This window comes from Armigeres subalbatus, chromosome 2 (genome assembly GCF_024139115.2).
Source record: "Armigeres subalbatus isolate Guangzhou_Male chromosome 2, GZ_Asu_2, whole genome shotgun sequence".
In the NCBI taxonomy this organism is placed as follows: domain Eukaryota; kingdom Metazoa; phylum Arthropoda; class Insecta; order Diptera; family Culicidae; genus Armigeres; species Armigeres subalbatus.
The window spans coordinates 203,656,609-203,673,049 of NC_085140.1; the positions used below are offsets into that span (position 1 = coordinate 203,656,609).

The window sequence follows — 16,441 nt, forward strand, 5'->3', positions numbered from 1 at the left end:
AAGCCAACCGCTTCAGACCTGTTTCAGGTGTCTTGGCAACGGTCATAAGTCTTATGACTGTAAAGGACCTGATCGCAGTAAGCTATGCCGTAGGTGTGGAGCTGAAGGCCACCAAGCTCGCACCTGTCAGGCTGCACCAAGGTGTCTGATCTGTCCCCCGGGTACAGACAACAGACACCTCACCGGTGTCCAGGCTTGTCCGGCCTCTAGAAGGATCCAGACACGCAGGTAACACAGCTGAATCTGAACCACTGCAAGGCGGCTCAATTGCTGCTACAACAGTCGGTTACTGAGTGTAAAGCTGATGTAGCTTTGCTGTCCGATCCATACCGCATCCCTGCCGGTAACGGTAGTTGGATTGCGGATAAGTCTCAGATGGTGGCCATCTGGACTTGCGGGCGATATCCCATCCAGGAGATAGTATCATCACCTGATGATGAGGGTTTCGTTATAGCAAAGGTAAACGGTGTTTACTTTTGTAGCTGCTACTGTCCTCCCAGGTGGAGTATAGTGCAGTTTACTAGGGTAGTAGATATTCTTGCAGCAAAACTAACTGGCTTAAAACCGTTAGTTGTAGCAGGCGACTTCAATGCGTGGGCAGTGTACTGGGGATCCCGGTCCACAAACGCCAGAGGTCATACCCTGCTAGAGTCGCTAGCGGTATTGTACGTTGTCCTGCTGAATGAAGGCCAAGTGCCAACGTTCAGGGGACCGAACGGTGATTCATGCATCGATGTGACCTTCTGCAGCGCGGGATGGACGGTGGAGCCAGAATGGGAGGTCCATGAGGGGCATACCTCCAGCGATCATCAGGAAATTCGTTTTATGATCCGGTATACCCCGTAGCAACCACAAGGCGGATCGGCAAAGCCGATCTAGGATGGCGCACCTCGCAGTTCAACCCAGAACTCTTGGAGGAATCACTACGATGGGAGACGCGAACAACGGGATTAAGTGGCGACGAGTTAATCGATGTACTAACCCGTGCATGCGATGTGACGATGCCTAGGAGGACCAAACCTCCCGGAAACCGGCAACCTGTGTACTGGTGGACTGACACAATTGCAGACCTTCGTAGAACCTGTCTTCGAGCAAAGAGAAGGCTGCGACGTGCCAGAACAGACGCTGATAAGGTCGAGAGACGCAGGGTGTTCCAGACAGCGAGCAGAGCTCTGAACTACGAGATCAAATGTAGTAAGAGAGCCTGCTTCGAGCGGCTGTGCAGGATGGCAAACGACAATCCATGGGGAGATGCATACAGGATGGTGATGGCTAAGACCAATACCACGCCACCTGAGAAATCTCCGGAGATATTGGCCAAAATAGTCGACGGGTTGTTTCCGAGGCATGAATCATCGAACTGGCCCGCTACACCGTACGAGTCAGTTGACGTGGTACCGCTAGTGACTAACGAAGAGCTTATCGTAGCCGCAAGAAAACTTAAGCTCAATAAGGCGCCAGGCCCGGATGGTATTCCAAACCTGGCCCTTAAAAACGCCATTCTTGCCAATCCAGATATGTTCAGGAGCTGCCTCCAGAGATGCATGGACGAAGGAAACTTCCCAGATCGATGGAAACGGCAGAAATTGGTGCTGTTACCGAAGCCTGCCAAACAGCCGGGGGATCCTTCGGCATACAGACCAATTTGCCTACTCGACACAGCTGGAAAGCTGCTAGAGAGGGTCATTCTGAATAGATTGTCGGCTTATACAGAGTGTGCTGGTGGCTTATCTAGCAACCAGTATGGCTTCCGTAAGGGCCGTTCTACCATCGAAGCAATTCGAGCGGTAACGGATACGGCCAAGATAGCGAGAGGTTTAAACAGAAGAGGTATTAGGTACTGCGCGTTGATTACACTTGATGTAAAAAACGCGTTTAACAATGCTAGCTGGGCAGCAATTGCTGACTCCCTGCACCGATTGAAAGTTCCGGATTACCTGTGCAGGATACTGAAAAGCTATTTTCAGAATAGGGTGCTGTTATACGACACTGATGCTGGTCAAAAGTCGATCGTAGTGTCCGCGGGTGTTCCACAGGGATCGATCCTTGGACCGGTTCTGTGGAATATTATGTACTAAGTCTAAGTCTCCCGGCCGGTGTGAAAATAGAAGGCTTCGCGGATGACGTAATGCTAGAGGTAACAGGAGACACTCTCGACGAAGTCGAACTGAAGGCTTCATACGCGATTGGCAGAGTGGAGGAATGGCTCAACTCGAGGCGGTTGTCCCTTGCACATCACAAGACGGAAGTCGTGGTAGTGCATAACCGTCATGGGTTGCAACAGGCGAGAATAAGAGTAGGGACCTGCACAGTTAACTCCGTGAGGTCTCTCAAGCATCTGGGCGTGATGATCGATGATAAGCTCAATTTTACGAGCCACGTCGATTATGCATGTCAGCGGGCTTCGTTGGCGATAAAATCTTTATCACGAATGATGTCCAACAGATCGGCGGTGCATAGTCAAGTGCGTAGGCTGATAGCTGGCGTAGCATTGTCTATCATCCGTTATGGCGTGCCGGCATGGGCCGTAGCACTAAAAGCCGAGTACAATGTAAAGAAATTGATCAGAGTACACTGGCTGATGTGTTTACGTGTCGCGAGCGCATATCGCACCATATCATATGAGGCGGTGTGCGTTATAGCTGGAATGATGCCGATCGACATACTCTTAGAGGAGGATGTGGAGTGCTACAACGAAAGGGACTCGGTGCAAGTGCGACGTGTCAAGAGAGCAGCTTCGTTGCTTAAATGGCAAAGAGCATGGGACACCGCAGTCAAAGGTCGTTGGACCCACAGACTGATTCCAGATGTGTCCAACTGGGTTGATAGGAAGCATGGTCAAGTCAACTTCCACCTAACACAGGTGTTGTCTGAACATGGCTGCTTTAAGAAATTCCTACACAGGTTTGGCTTCGCAGATTCTGCGGAGTGTCCTGAATGTGTAGGTGAGGTAGAATCGGCAGAGCATGTGATATTCGCATGCCCGCGATTCGAGATAGAACGCAATGCCATGCTGCTTATTAGTGGTATGGATACAACCCCGGACAACCTCGTCGAGAGGATGTGCCGGGAGGAAGCTATATGGAATGCGGTGAACACAGCATCTCGACAGATTATGTCGAAACTGCAGCGGTGGTGGCGTCTTGAACAAAACCAACGTGTGCAGTAAGGGCACCTGTGATGCAGTGAATACTTTGCTCATCCCGACAACCAACATGTCGTGGGTGGGCTGCGGGGACCTCAGTATGTAGATATAGAGGTCATTGTGGTTCACGCGCGGTGGTTGTTGTCGGGGTGCTCGTCTCCAACGTGAGATTATGATACGGACCGTTAGGTTACAATCATAGCTTGCGATCGACGGGTGGTGAGGTAGCCACCCTTGAAGTCGATGTTGTGTGTATTGACGTCAAGTGCGTTAGCATAGGCGTGAGCGTTCTCAATAGTCCCCCCCTGATGTATTGCTTAATTGCGGGCCGGGGGTACGGACTGGCGAAAGGGTTTTGGTTTTAGTGGGTCGGGTAAGAGTTACATGACATACCCATCCCCACACTACCTGAGTACCTCCTCAGGTGTCTGGTTGCAGATTTCCGTTTACCCTTGCTCAAGAAAAAAAAAAAAAAAAATGTATCAAAGTATCAAAAATTCAACCGGTCAGCCCAGAATCACAATTCTTATGCTAAAATAAGCCTTCTGTCAAATTTTCAGTTGATTCGGATCAAGTTTCGAGGTGGCTCAAGTCGGTTTAGTGTTTTTCAGCTATTTTCAGTTTTGAAAAAAAATCTAACGAGAGATATAAACGCCGCAGATCAACATCTCAATTGCCTGGAACTGCGACGCAAGTGAAAGACAAATAATCAGAGGACATAATTGGGTTGATACCGCGGCTGGGGGCATCATGAAAGCTTTGGTAGATTCAATAGACCATTTTACTTATACTCCAGGACCATTTGAAGATCTTACAACATCTCCTATGCCTGGATTTGAGATGCAGGTGGAAGACAATTATTCGGAGGACATGATAGGTTTTATACTGCGACTGAGAACATCATGGAAGCCTTGGTTGATTCGATAGACCATTTTACTCAAAATCCAGGACAATTCGGAGATCTTAGGACATCCCAAATGCCTGGACGCAAGTGAAAAATAAATAAGGGAGGGACATAATTGGGTGATTACCGCAGCAGGGGACATCATGGAAGCCTTGGTTGATTCGAAAGACCATTTTACTCAAACTCCAGGTCAGTTTGGAGATCTTACAACATTTCAAATTCCTGGATTTAAGATGCAAGTGAAAGACAAATACTCGGAGGACTTAACAGGGTTTATACTAGGGCAGAGGACATCATGGAAGCCTTGGTTGATTTGATAGAACATTTTACTCAAACTCCAGATCAATTTGGAGATCTTACAACACCTCAAATGCCTGGATTTGAGACGCAAGAGAAAGATAAATACTCGCAGGACATAATTGGGTTGATACCATGGCTGGGGACATCATGGATGCCTTGGTTGATTCGATAGACCATTTTACTCAAACTTCAGGACAATTTGGAGATCTTACAACATCTCAAATGCCTGAATTTGAGACGCAAGTGAAAGATAAATACTCGGAGGACATAATTATGTTGATACCGCGGTATGGGACATCATGGAAGCCTTGGTTGATTCGGTAGACCATTTGATTCAAATTCCAGTACAGTTCGGGGATCCTAGAACACAATTTATTATCACACATGTTTCGTATATAGTTTACATTTATTTTAACAAGTTCACAGTAGACAACATGCTTGAAAACATTTTCTGAAGCTTCATACATCCTGTAGAATAAATTGGTTCTTAAAGGCACCGAATTATCATCGTATGCATAGTAGGGATGCTCAAAATGTGTTCTTATGTTCCAGGTGATATCTTTTGTGTGTTATTTTATCATTTCCATCATCACTATATGAATAGATATCATTTTTGGTAATGAAATATAAGTATATCTCCAAAATCGCATTTTTCTAAATCCGTTGCTTTACTCCCACAGCTCTAGTGAAAAATAAAATCCCCTAGATACAATATTTTGCAATGTCCAGAAACTAGAAGAGATGGCTAAGAGGTTGGTGAAAAAACTGAGAAAATCGGTTGAAAAACCACTGAGATACAGCCATTCGAAAATTTAGTTACAACGATTTTCTGAACGAATGAATCCTAGTGTTGATGAGATTTTGGCAAAACGAATGAAACTATTCTTGGGCGGAGAACTTGTTAAGGAATGCATAGCTGCTAATAATGGCATTGTCCGGCATTGTGTCCTAAGGAGAAAGTCTCCTTCAGTAGCATCAGCTTGCCACGGAATACGTGAATAAAAGTTCACGAAAATACTACGTTACGTGAAAAAGCTGCCTGCTTCAAATTCTACTTTCTCGCAATCGATGATAATCGGTGCAGGTAGTTGCCTTCATAAGGGAAGTTGATGATCATCTTTAAATCACTGAGGAATTGGCAGCTTTGATCCCAATGAGTGGAACGACCGGAAAAGACCTACTGAGGGGAACTGTTAAGACCTGCATGAAGGAGCTTGGATACTCCTTTCAAAACTTAAGTACCGTGAAGTACCCTTATTTCGCGCACTCAAGATCTGACAATGTTGAAAAGCTCATAGAAAAACATGTAATGCACATTTGGGAATATTTGCTACTGCAGTAGAATGATTCTGGGTTATCAAAAAAAAAATGTTTCTTGCTAATTTTGCTGCTATATAAAAAAATGCGGCATAAATCTGAGACCATTGTATGTTCCTTATTTCTCGCATGAAAATAGGATGGTTCCTAATTTCGCGCAAAAGTGGTCCTAATTTCGCTCATGTTTTGAGTTGAATATCTTTATTGGTTTGATGAAATGTAATCAATTGCCCAATAGAAGCATGTATTCATTGTTAAAAATATGCAGATAACGGTATCAGACACCTGCCAGTACCCATTATTTAGTCGGAATGGTATGTCTCTGGGGCCCTCCTTAGCCGTGCGGTAAGACGCGCGGCTACAAAGCAAGACCATGCTGAGGGTGGCAGGGTTCGATTCCCGGCGCCGGTCTAGGCAATTTTTGGATTGGAAATTGTCTCGACTTCCCTGGGCATAAAAGTATCATCGTGCTAGCCTCATGATATACGAATGCAAAAATGGTAACCTGGCTTAGAAACCTCGCAGTTAATAACTGTGGAAGTGCTTAATGAACACTAAGCTGCGAGGCGGCTCTGTCCCAGTGTGGGGATGTAATGCCAATAAGACGAGACGACGGTATGTCTCTGTATTTTGACCCTAGAACTTTGCTTAGATATTGCTTTATGATTTTTAGTTCACACAAGTCATAATTCCTAATAGGGTTTCTTACCCCATTCCCGGCCTAACATGCGTACGACTGCATTATTTAATTGATATTTATGACAGGAAGCAACTTTTCCTGAATTTTGTGGGATGTATAATACTGCATTGAGGTTCACTTCTGCTTAAAAAATAGCTATTCGTGCTAAATATCGTTCAAAACAGCTTTTATTTGATTTAAATTAACGAGGTGCAGCACTCATTTCAGTCATAGCGATTGCCATTCCGGCATACATAAAACCCAGTTCCCGGCCTAAGCAAAATTTCACTCAATCTCTCAACATTTTACTCTCATTCTCTCTCGGGACGGTAGAAAATGCGACGTAAACAAAAATATGCACGTTCCACGACAACAAGATGCCAGATGGTATTATTCATAATCATTTTTATTTGGTTGAGAAAATATATTTACTCACCAAATTTCTTCCAAATATTTAAAAACAATATTTTTCCACCTTTTGAAATCGAGAGAATTATAAATAACATGATAGCGTCAACGTATTAGACAGTTTTCCTATTAACAATGAAGGATCATTTTCATACTCCTGGCCTTTTGGCAGCACGGTGCGGCTAGAAGTTCTTGGGCCGAGGTGAATTTTTGTTCGGTTTGAGAATACATTTTAAAATGTATTCTAATATATTTAAATAAGTTCTAGTGAAACGAACAAATAGGAATAATTGAAGTGCTTGTGTATAGAATTATGGTGTGGTGATTAACAGCTTCAAGCAATGGTTGTATCGAGCACTGTGACGATTTTCAGGTAGGTGTTTATTCGATGATACCGTTTTGTAAAAGTGGAAAGAGTCACTCCGGCTCAGTGGTGTGACATCGGAGAGTGAATTTTGAAATCTACATTTTTGTTTTCTACAATTGGATCAATTAAGAGTAAAATAAGTGATTGAAAAATATTGAGTATTGTGAAAAACAAATGGGAGACTTTTTAAAAATTATCAATCATAAACCTACGGCATCCAAACAATATAAACCATTAGTTTTCTGTGCAGTGAGCCGGGAACCGGATCCATAGGCCCAAGTAGTGATTTACCCTATGTCGTTTCCTTCTGCAATGTGAATTATATTTTAGGAAAAACCAATTTAATTCACCGAGTAGTGATACTGCCTTTCTCGCATTTAGCCAAGACACCAACCTTATATGGCGCTATTATGTTTAACTTTTTGGAACTTAGCACTGGCCGAATTACTCGCAACAGGTTCCATTCGACTGAGAATCCTGTCCCATTGTTTGCTATTGGAAATTGGCCAGATTGGACTATGGTATCAAAAGTTATGGCAAAAAATACTATTTTCTATGTGCAAAACATTCTAAAAAACACTCACTCATATTTTGCAGTATTTTTTTGCACGAGAAAGGCACCAACACCGCTAGGTGGATTAATCAGGTTTTTTTTTTTATTTCAACGAAAAGACATGTTAACAAAAACAGATTAATCCACCTAGCGGCGATGATGCCTTTGTCGTGCATCGTAAAATGTACTGAAAAATCACAGAAGAAATGTCAAAAAAGCACTCTAGGGACCGTACACATATTACGTAAGCACTTAAGGGGGGAGGGGGGTCGGTCAATATCTTACGCTCCATATAAATAAAAAATCATTTGTATGAAAAAAATCTTACATGGGGGGAGGGAGTGTCGAAAACCCAGAAAATTGCTTACGTAATAAGTGTACGGCCCCCTAGGGGAATAGATCGCATATTGTCTATCATTTTGCTTGTTTTTGCATTCATGACTATGCATTGCCACCATTCTTGAAAAAAAATCGATTTAAATTTTTTTTTTCGAGGGGGACACCTTTGGGAAAAAACAATGATTTTTCAATCATTCCAAAATGCAATGTCCGATCGGTCCAATTTTCAATAGCAAACAATGGGACCGCATTCACCGTCGAATGTAACTTATTGCGAGTAAATCGGGTAATGATAAGTTCCAAAAAATGTGTCTACAAAATGTGTACACATACGCAATACAGACATCTCTTCGATTCGTCGATCTGAGTCGATTGATATATAACACTATGGGTCTCCGGGCCTTCTATCAAAAGTTGTTTTTTTGGAGTAGTCCTATAGCCTTTCGGTACAACTTTGTTGTACGAGAAAGACAAAAAGTATTTTTTGAATGCAGTACATTCGTGTTTAGTTTTTCTCTAGAGATTGTTTTGGATATTCTGGAAAAATGAGAAAAAAAATAATCCATTTAAATATATATAACAATTCTGGCCCGTAGGCAGGTGTTAATTCTGAAAATTAGCCCATGGCTTGAAAAGCTTGAGCAGGCCTGGTCTACGTTATCACCTCTCCTCAATGTTTTACGTCTACCCTTCGCAATATTTTCTACTCGTCCAGATTAGCCTTTCTGATTCCTTGAATATGAAAAACGTAGTCAGACCGCATCGTGCTTTCGTGCTGTGCGGTTCTTTCTCTCTTTGCGGAAGGAAGTTTTTAATACTACCCGAAGCTATTTTAATTTCAACGGTGCTTCTTAGCGCTATTTGTACCCACTGATCCCGTTACGATCTTTGCAAGGACCCGTGCCTTCGTTTTACGTTGGACCCGTTTGCGGAAGTAAAATTCCGACAAGCGGTGGTAATCCTGCAGGGACACCGTTCTGGGAAAAAACCTCTTAGAAGGTCACGCCTCCACGCTCAGCAATGAGTGTTAATTAAAACAAGAATTCTCCACTTCCTTCTAAGAAACAAGGTTTCAAGACCGTCCTGCCAAAGCGCGGAAAAAATAGAAGGAAGCTGGAGAATTCAGATATTCCTTCAAACTCTAATGTCGGAAATAATTTCTCTCCTATCGAACTGAGCAATCAGTTCGATTTGATTAATGATGATATTGAGCAAATCGAATCTAGCCCAGGTGATTCGATTCATGCGAAAAAGCAAAGGATTCCGCCGATTGTGGTATCTGTTGCCGAGTTTTCTGGCTTTAGGAATGAGATTTTGAGCAACCTTCAGGGGATCAAGGTTTCATTTCAGATTGCTAGGAAGGGTGACTGCCGCGTTTTGCCGGGATCCTTTGACGATCGCAAACGTCTTCTTCAGTATTTAACTGAGAAGCGCCATAAATTCTTCACATACGACGACAAAACTGAGCGATTGTTCAAAGTCGTCTTGAAAGGTCTCCCAGTGATGACAAATCACTGGATGAGATTAAAATTGAAATTTCTCAATTACTTGGATTTTCACCAGTCCAAGTAATTAAGATGAAAAAGAAATCCCATTCTGGTACTTCCCAGAGGGCATTTCTCAAGAATTTTATTTAGTTCATTTTAACAAAAGTGAACTAAATAATATGAAAAAATTGGAAAAGGCCTGTATTATGTCTCATGTCCGTGTTACATGGGAACATTTCCGCAGGCCTGGGGGAAATTTCCAAAACCCCACCCAGTGCCGTAAGTGCCAAAAGTGGGGTCATGGAACCAAACATTGTCACATGGATGCTAAATGCATGATTTGTGGTGGAACCTCTCACGCCAAGGACGCATGTCCTGTGAGAGAAGATTCCAATAAATTTCAATGTGCTAATTGTGGAGGCAATCATAAATCCAATTTCTGGGAATGCCCTTCACGCAAAAAAGTTTTGAATTCCCGTGCAAAATTGATGACGGGAAATTCCAATCGGATCCCAGATTCGACGGGTTTTTCAAACGCTCAAATTTCGAAACCGGTTACCGGTCGAGCAATTCATACCCACCACAATTCACAAACAAATTTTGCCGCTCGTCAGCGGGTAGCAAGCACTTCAGTAAATTCCAATTTTTCCAATGTACCTACGTATGCAAACATCGCTGCTGGTAGACCAAATTTCTCTTCTCAAAATGAGGTTTATACCCATGTCCCAACGGAAAATAACGGTCATGTTGCCGATTCAGGTAGCATGACTGCTTCCGATTTTGATTTTTTAACTGAACAATTGCATCACATGATTGATGCAATGTTCAAAGCAAATACCATTCCTGAAGCTGTTCAGGTTGGTATAAAGTACACACAAAAAATTGTTATCGGACTCCGTTTCAATGGATCCAAATAATTGTGTGAAAGTTCTAAATTGGAATGCCCGGTCTCTAAAGGGTAAGGAAGATGAATTATTCAACTTCCTAAAAGTTCATAATGTGCATATTGCCATTATTACAGAAACTTATTTAAAACCAGGACTCTCCATTAAAAGAGATCCAAATTATTTTATCTACAGAAATGATCGTCTTGACAGCGCCTGTGGTGGGGTCGCCATTGTCATTAATAGACGTATCAAACATAAATTATTTTCTTCGTTTGAAACCAAAGTTTTGAAACCTTGGGAGTTTCTGTTGAAACAAATTTTGGACAATTTTCCTTCATTGCAGCCTACTTGCCTTTTCAATGCAATGGGCAGCAAAAGAATTTGTTGAAAGCTGATCTTCAAATTCTGACTCGCAACAAATCAAAATTCTTCGTAATTGGTGACTTCAATGCCAAACACCGTTCATGGAATAATGCTCAAAGCAATTCCAATGGTAAAATTTTATTTGAAGATTGTTCTGCGGGATATTATACTATTCAATATCCCAATGGACCAACTTGTTTTTCTTCCAGTCGAAATCCTTCTACAATTGATTTAGTTTTAACGGATTCAAGTCAGCTGTGTGGCCGATTGGTAACTCATGCTGACTTTGACTCTGATCACCTTCCTGTGACATTTGAAATCTCACAAGAAGCCATTTATAATCCAATCAGCTCTACTTTTAATTATCATAGAGCTGATTGGGATTTATATAAAACGTATATCGATAGGAATTTTGATGTTGATATTCCTCTCGATACCAAAATAGATATTGATAATGCTCTCGTATCTTTGACAAATTTAATTGTCGGGGCCGGAGGCATTGCAATTCCTAAATGTGAAATTAAATTCAACTCCATTATTATTGACGACGATCTTCAGCTACTGATCCGTCTTAAAAATGTGAGAAGAAGGCAATACCAAAAGAACTCGCGATCCCGCGTTGAAAGTTATTGGCGAGATTTGCAAAATGAAATTAAAAACGTTTCGCTATTCTGAGAAATACCAACTTTGAGAATAATGTCTCGAAGTTGGATCCCAGTTCGAAACCCTTTTGGAAATTAACAAAATTCTTAAAAACCTCAAATACCAATTCCAGCGCTTAAAGAGAAAAAAAAATTTTATTAACAAATGGCGAAAAGGCTCAAAAACTTGCTCAGCAGTTCGAGAGTGCCCATAATTTTAGTCTAGGTCTCACTAGTCCAATTGAGGATCAGGTTACACGGAGCTTCGAAGACATTCTCAATCAAGAGAATGTTTTTGACCCTTCGTTGGGAACTAATTTGGATGAAGTGAGATCTATTACTAGAAAATTTAAAAATATGAAAGCCCCGGGTGATGATGGTATTTTCTACATACTTATCAAAAAACTTCCTGAGAGCTCTTTATCCTTTTTGGTTAATTTATTTAACAAATGTTTTCAATTGGCATACTTTCCAGATAAGTGGAAAAACGCCAAAGTTGTTCCAATTTTGAAGCCGGACAAAAATCCAGCTGATGCTTCTAGTTATCGCCCAATCAGTTTGCTTTCTTCAATAAGCAAACTGTTTGAAAAGATTATTTTAAATAGAATGATGGTTCATATTAATGACAATTCTATTTTTGCTGATGAACAATTTGGTTTTCGCCATGGGCATTCAACCACCCATCAGTTATTAAGAGTAACGAATTTAATTCGGCTCAACAAATCTGAAGGATATTCGACTGGAGTTGCTCTTCTTGATATAGAGAAAGCATTTGACAGTGTTTGGCATGAAGGTTTGATTGTAAAATTGATGAATTTTAATTTTCCTCTGTACATCATTAAACTGATCCAAAATTATTTATCAGATCGCTCACTGCAGGTAAACTATCAGAATTCTAAATCTGATAGATTACCTGTAAGGGCTAGTGTCCCCAAGGCAGCATACTGGGGCCCATATTGTATAACATTTTACTTCTGACTTACCTGATTTACCACCAGGGTGTCAAAAATCTTTGTTTGCAGATGACACAGGTCTCTCAGCCAAAGGGCGAAGCCTTCGTGTCATTGTAGTAGATTGCAAAAAGTTTGGATATTTTCTCCACTTACTTGCAAAAATGGAAAATTTCCCCGAATGCTTCCAAAACTCAGCTTATAATTTTCCCACATAAGCCGAGAGCTTCTTATTTGAAACCTTCTAGCAGACATATTGTCACTATGAATGGGGTTCCAATTAATTGGTCTAGCGAAGCTAAATATTTAGGACTTCTGCTAGATCAAAATTAACTTTAAAAATCACATTGAATGCCTTCAAACCAAATGTAACAAATATATTAAGTGTCTATATCCACTTATGAACAGAAAATCAAAACTTTGTCTTAAGAACAAACTTTTGATTTACAAACAAATTTTTAGACCTGCCATGTTGTATGCTGTGCCAATATGGACTAGTTGCTGCAATACTAGAAAGAAGGCACTCCAGAAGATTCAAAATAAAATTTTGAAAATGATTCTGAAGTTGCCTCCGTGGTATAGTACCAATGAACTTCATAGAATTTCTAATATTGAGACATTGCAACAAATGTCCAACAAAATAATTTCCAATTTTAGACAAAAATCGTTGCAATCTTCTATTGCAACGATTAACTCCTGTACCCTTAGTATAAAATAGGTTAAGATTAGTTTAAGTTGAAAACATTGTAATTCCTACATGGTTCAATTCAACCAGAGGAAAAATTCTAACTGCCAGAGGCAATTGAAATGTATTAATAATAACTAAAAAGTAACATAGCAAATAAGGATGATAGTGTTAAGAAAACACGGAACACCTAGTCTAAGAGATGAATGCATGTATTAGATAATTAGCAAATAAAATTAGTTAAAAAAAAAAAAAAAAAATGAAAAACGTAGTGAACGAACAGAAATTGCCGATCATGCATGACATCCGTTCGTCCTGGCCTCCTAAAAAAATTTACGGCGATAATGGGAACAAGAAAATCCTACAGTTTAATATTTGTCTACTAACGGGGCGAGACCTCCTTCCTCAACGAATTCGCACAAGAAGTATGAAGGCATGATGACGGCACAGAACTCTTCGATTTTGAGACTGAGAGCTCAGCAGTACAGAAAACTTACCATTCACCCTTATTCTGCGTCTCGCACGAGTCGAGACGACTGTTCTCGTTTCGTTGTCGTGTGACACTTCTCGCTTTATTCCGAATGTCGACTCGCGCGAGGCGAGGCGTTCATTTCGTATCGAGAGGAAGGATGAACCGACACCGAATTGAAGTTCACCCAGAGAAACGTCAAACTAATAAAAGTTCATCACTGGGCTTAGATAAGGGCGAAAAGAATAAAGCTTAACAAAACAATATTTTTAAATATGGTTTTTATTACAAATATTTGCAAAAACAGAACCATAATTAAATAATGTATGCTTTATTTCACCATTTGAGAATAATCCAATGAATTATTGATCGATTTTTTAACTATCTTTGCGACTAAAGTGATTATAGAAATTCGCTCTTTTTGGAAATGGTTAAGATTTGTGTGTTATATAGTTCGCTGAATTTTTCTTCGGAGGAAAACCAAAACAAACTAGGTATGTTTGAAATTTAATAACAATATAATGTTACTATTGTAATTTATTAGTTACAGTTACGGTTAATTGACGAGGAAAAGTGTTTTTACGTGATGGTATCACCAACCTATCAGAACCAGATCCAGATTTTCATCTACGAACACCATGGCGCACCATTCAGAAGTTTTTTTTGCCATCGAGATGCTCGCAGAAGTTGGATTGGATTCCATCATATTACACGGTTCTGGAGGAAGGAATCTGTGCGGAATATATGGGCCATGGCGATGGGAATTGAACTAGTTGCTCGAGTATTCCCGGACGTTTAATTTCCGAATGTTTATCTGCTGTGCCGCCCTGGACATTAGGAGAAGAGAAAAATAACGATGAAGTTACGGAGTAGATATTTCATTTTGACTTTCAAATGCTATTATTTGGAAATCGAAATATTGCTAATGTAATCTCTTATTGAATTATAATTTAAATAAAATAATATGAAAGTAGTCGTAGGATTATATGAAAATCTTTCGTATTGCAGTCTCTGATTGTTTTTGGGCATTCTTCGAAAATCTTCACAGGATTATGCCGGAAACCTAGGCAATATTCTTTGGAAATTCTCCGTAGAATTCTGGGAAATCCTTCAGCAAAATAATAAGCATTAAGCGGTCAAAATCATCCTGAAAGTGGTCTATCTGCTATGTTTAGAATTCAAACGCCTGATGATGCTAGTGCTAGTTTGAGAAATTTCATGTTAAATTAGCTTTTTTACGTTTTTACAAATTTGGTTGGGGAGCAAAATCTATTAAGAAGGGGGTCAGTTAACTGTTAGATGCTTTAGAAGATTTTTTTTTCATATTGTTGAAAGATATCTTTCCCTTAAATCAATTGTGATGCTCGTCATATTAGTTTGGAATTCAACCACTTGGGTATCCGAGAGCGAGACGAGGTGACGGGGTATCCGGGACCTGGGTGATTTTGTCTGTTGGTGTTTGAATATGAGTATGTATGCTTGTGTCGCTTTGTCTAGTGTATGAGTGTGGTTTTAGAGTGGTGTGTATATTTAGAGGTCACTACGTCCTCTTGAAAAACCGGAGCATCCGTAAAAATAATCAATTCGTAAATTTCATCGCAAAGCGCCAAGATTTTCTTTAGAACCAATTGCTATCGAGTATGGAATTGACATTATGACCCACACACGAACCATTGTGGTCACCGGGAGAATACCTAGAAAACCCGCAACTACTAAATGTTGTCATATTCTGGAAATTATTGGAATTAAAGCCTCAAACACAATGTCAGCGGAACGGCAAATGAATCGGCAAATTTTAAAATATGTGGGTAAACAGTTGGTCCGAAATTATTTCAAAATTTCACTTGAAAGTTGTTTGGAAATTCAAAAAGATTTTTGATGAAAGATTCTTCATGAACTTCATTTGAAAATACTTTCACTTCTAGAATTTCTCCCTGAAATTTTACACAAGTTTTTCAATAATTCTTGCGGGTAGTTCATTGGAATATTTGCTCAAAATTCTATCGAAAAAAATTTCTAGTGGGTATTCATCCAAATATTTTTCCAGAAATGTAAATCAGGAATCCAGGAAATTCGTAGAGCATTTGCTTCGGGACAGGTTTTCCTTCGGACATTCTCACAAAAAATCCTTCGGGAAAAAGAAATTTCTCATAGCAGTTACTGAATGGTTGTTAGAACGAATTTCCGGATGAAATTTGGGAGACATCTCAAGGTAAATTCATAAAGGGCATTCTGGAAGAAATTTTGGTAGAAATTTCTTAAAGAATTCTTGAATCAAGGGGAAAATTTCTGAAGGAAATTTTGGCTGAATTTCTGTAGGATATCGTCGAAAAAACGAAAGAATTTATAGAAAATATTCTGGTAGAATTTCTCGTGTGGTTTCAAGTGAATTTCTAAAGAAATCCAAAGAGGATTTCTGGAGAGTTCTCGAGGTATTATTTAGAGCTCTAGAAGTAATCTATGAAACGTTTTGAGGGAATTCCTTGAGAAATTGAAGGTAAAATTCCGGAATAAGTAACCAGCGGACGCCAGCGTTAAATCTAAACAATTTCTCATAGAAGTTTCTAAAAGAGTGATCGAGGAAGAATTTTTATGGTATTTTATAACCATTGCAGAGGTAATTCTCGGAGAAATTTCTGGAGGAATAACTTCTTGATGAAATTTGTGGACACATCGCCAAAGAAATTTTCAAATGAATTTCGAAAGTATTAGTGAAGGAGTTTCCGGAGGAGCTTCCAAATTAATTCCAAGAAGTAGAACTTACTTGAACTCCGCAGGAGCTTTCGAATGAAATAGGAGAAATTCCCGAAAAACTTCCCTGACAGAGCTTCCGGAATATTCCCGAAGAAACTTTCGGAGGTATTCCTGAAAGAACTTCCGCAGAAATTCATGAAAGAAATTCCGAGGGAACTCCTGAAACAACTTCTGGTGGAATTCGTGAAGAAAC

At 40.3% G+C, this 16,441-nt stretch overlaps 1 long non-coding RNA gene across 1 annotated transcript; it reads left to right on the forward strand.

The window, feature by feature from the left end:
* The first annotated feature begins 13,529 nt into the window (after nucleotides 1–13,529).
* LOC134215776 (uncharacterized) lies at nucleotides 13,530–14,487 on the forward strand. The gene is made up of 2 exons (XR_009980302.1): nucleotides 13,530–13,988; nucleotides 14,045–14,487. It is a non-coding gene; the product is annotated as an uncharacterized LOC134215776 (long non-coding RNA).
* Nucleotides 14,488–16,441: the final 1,954 nt, after the last annotated feature.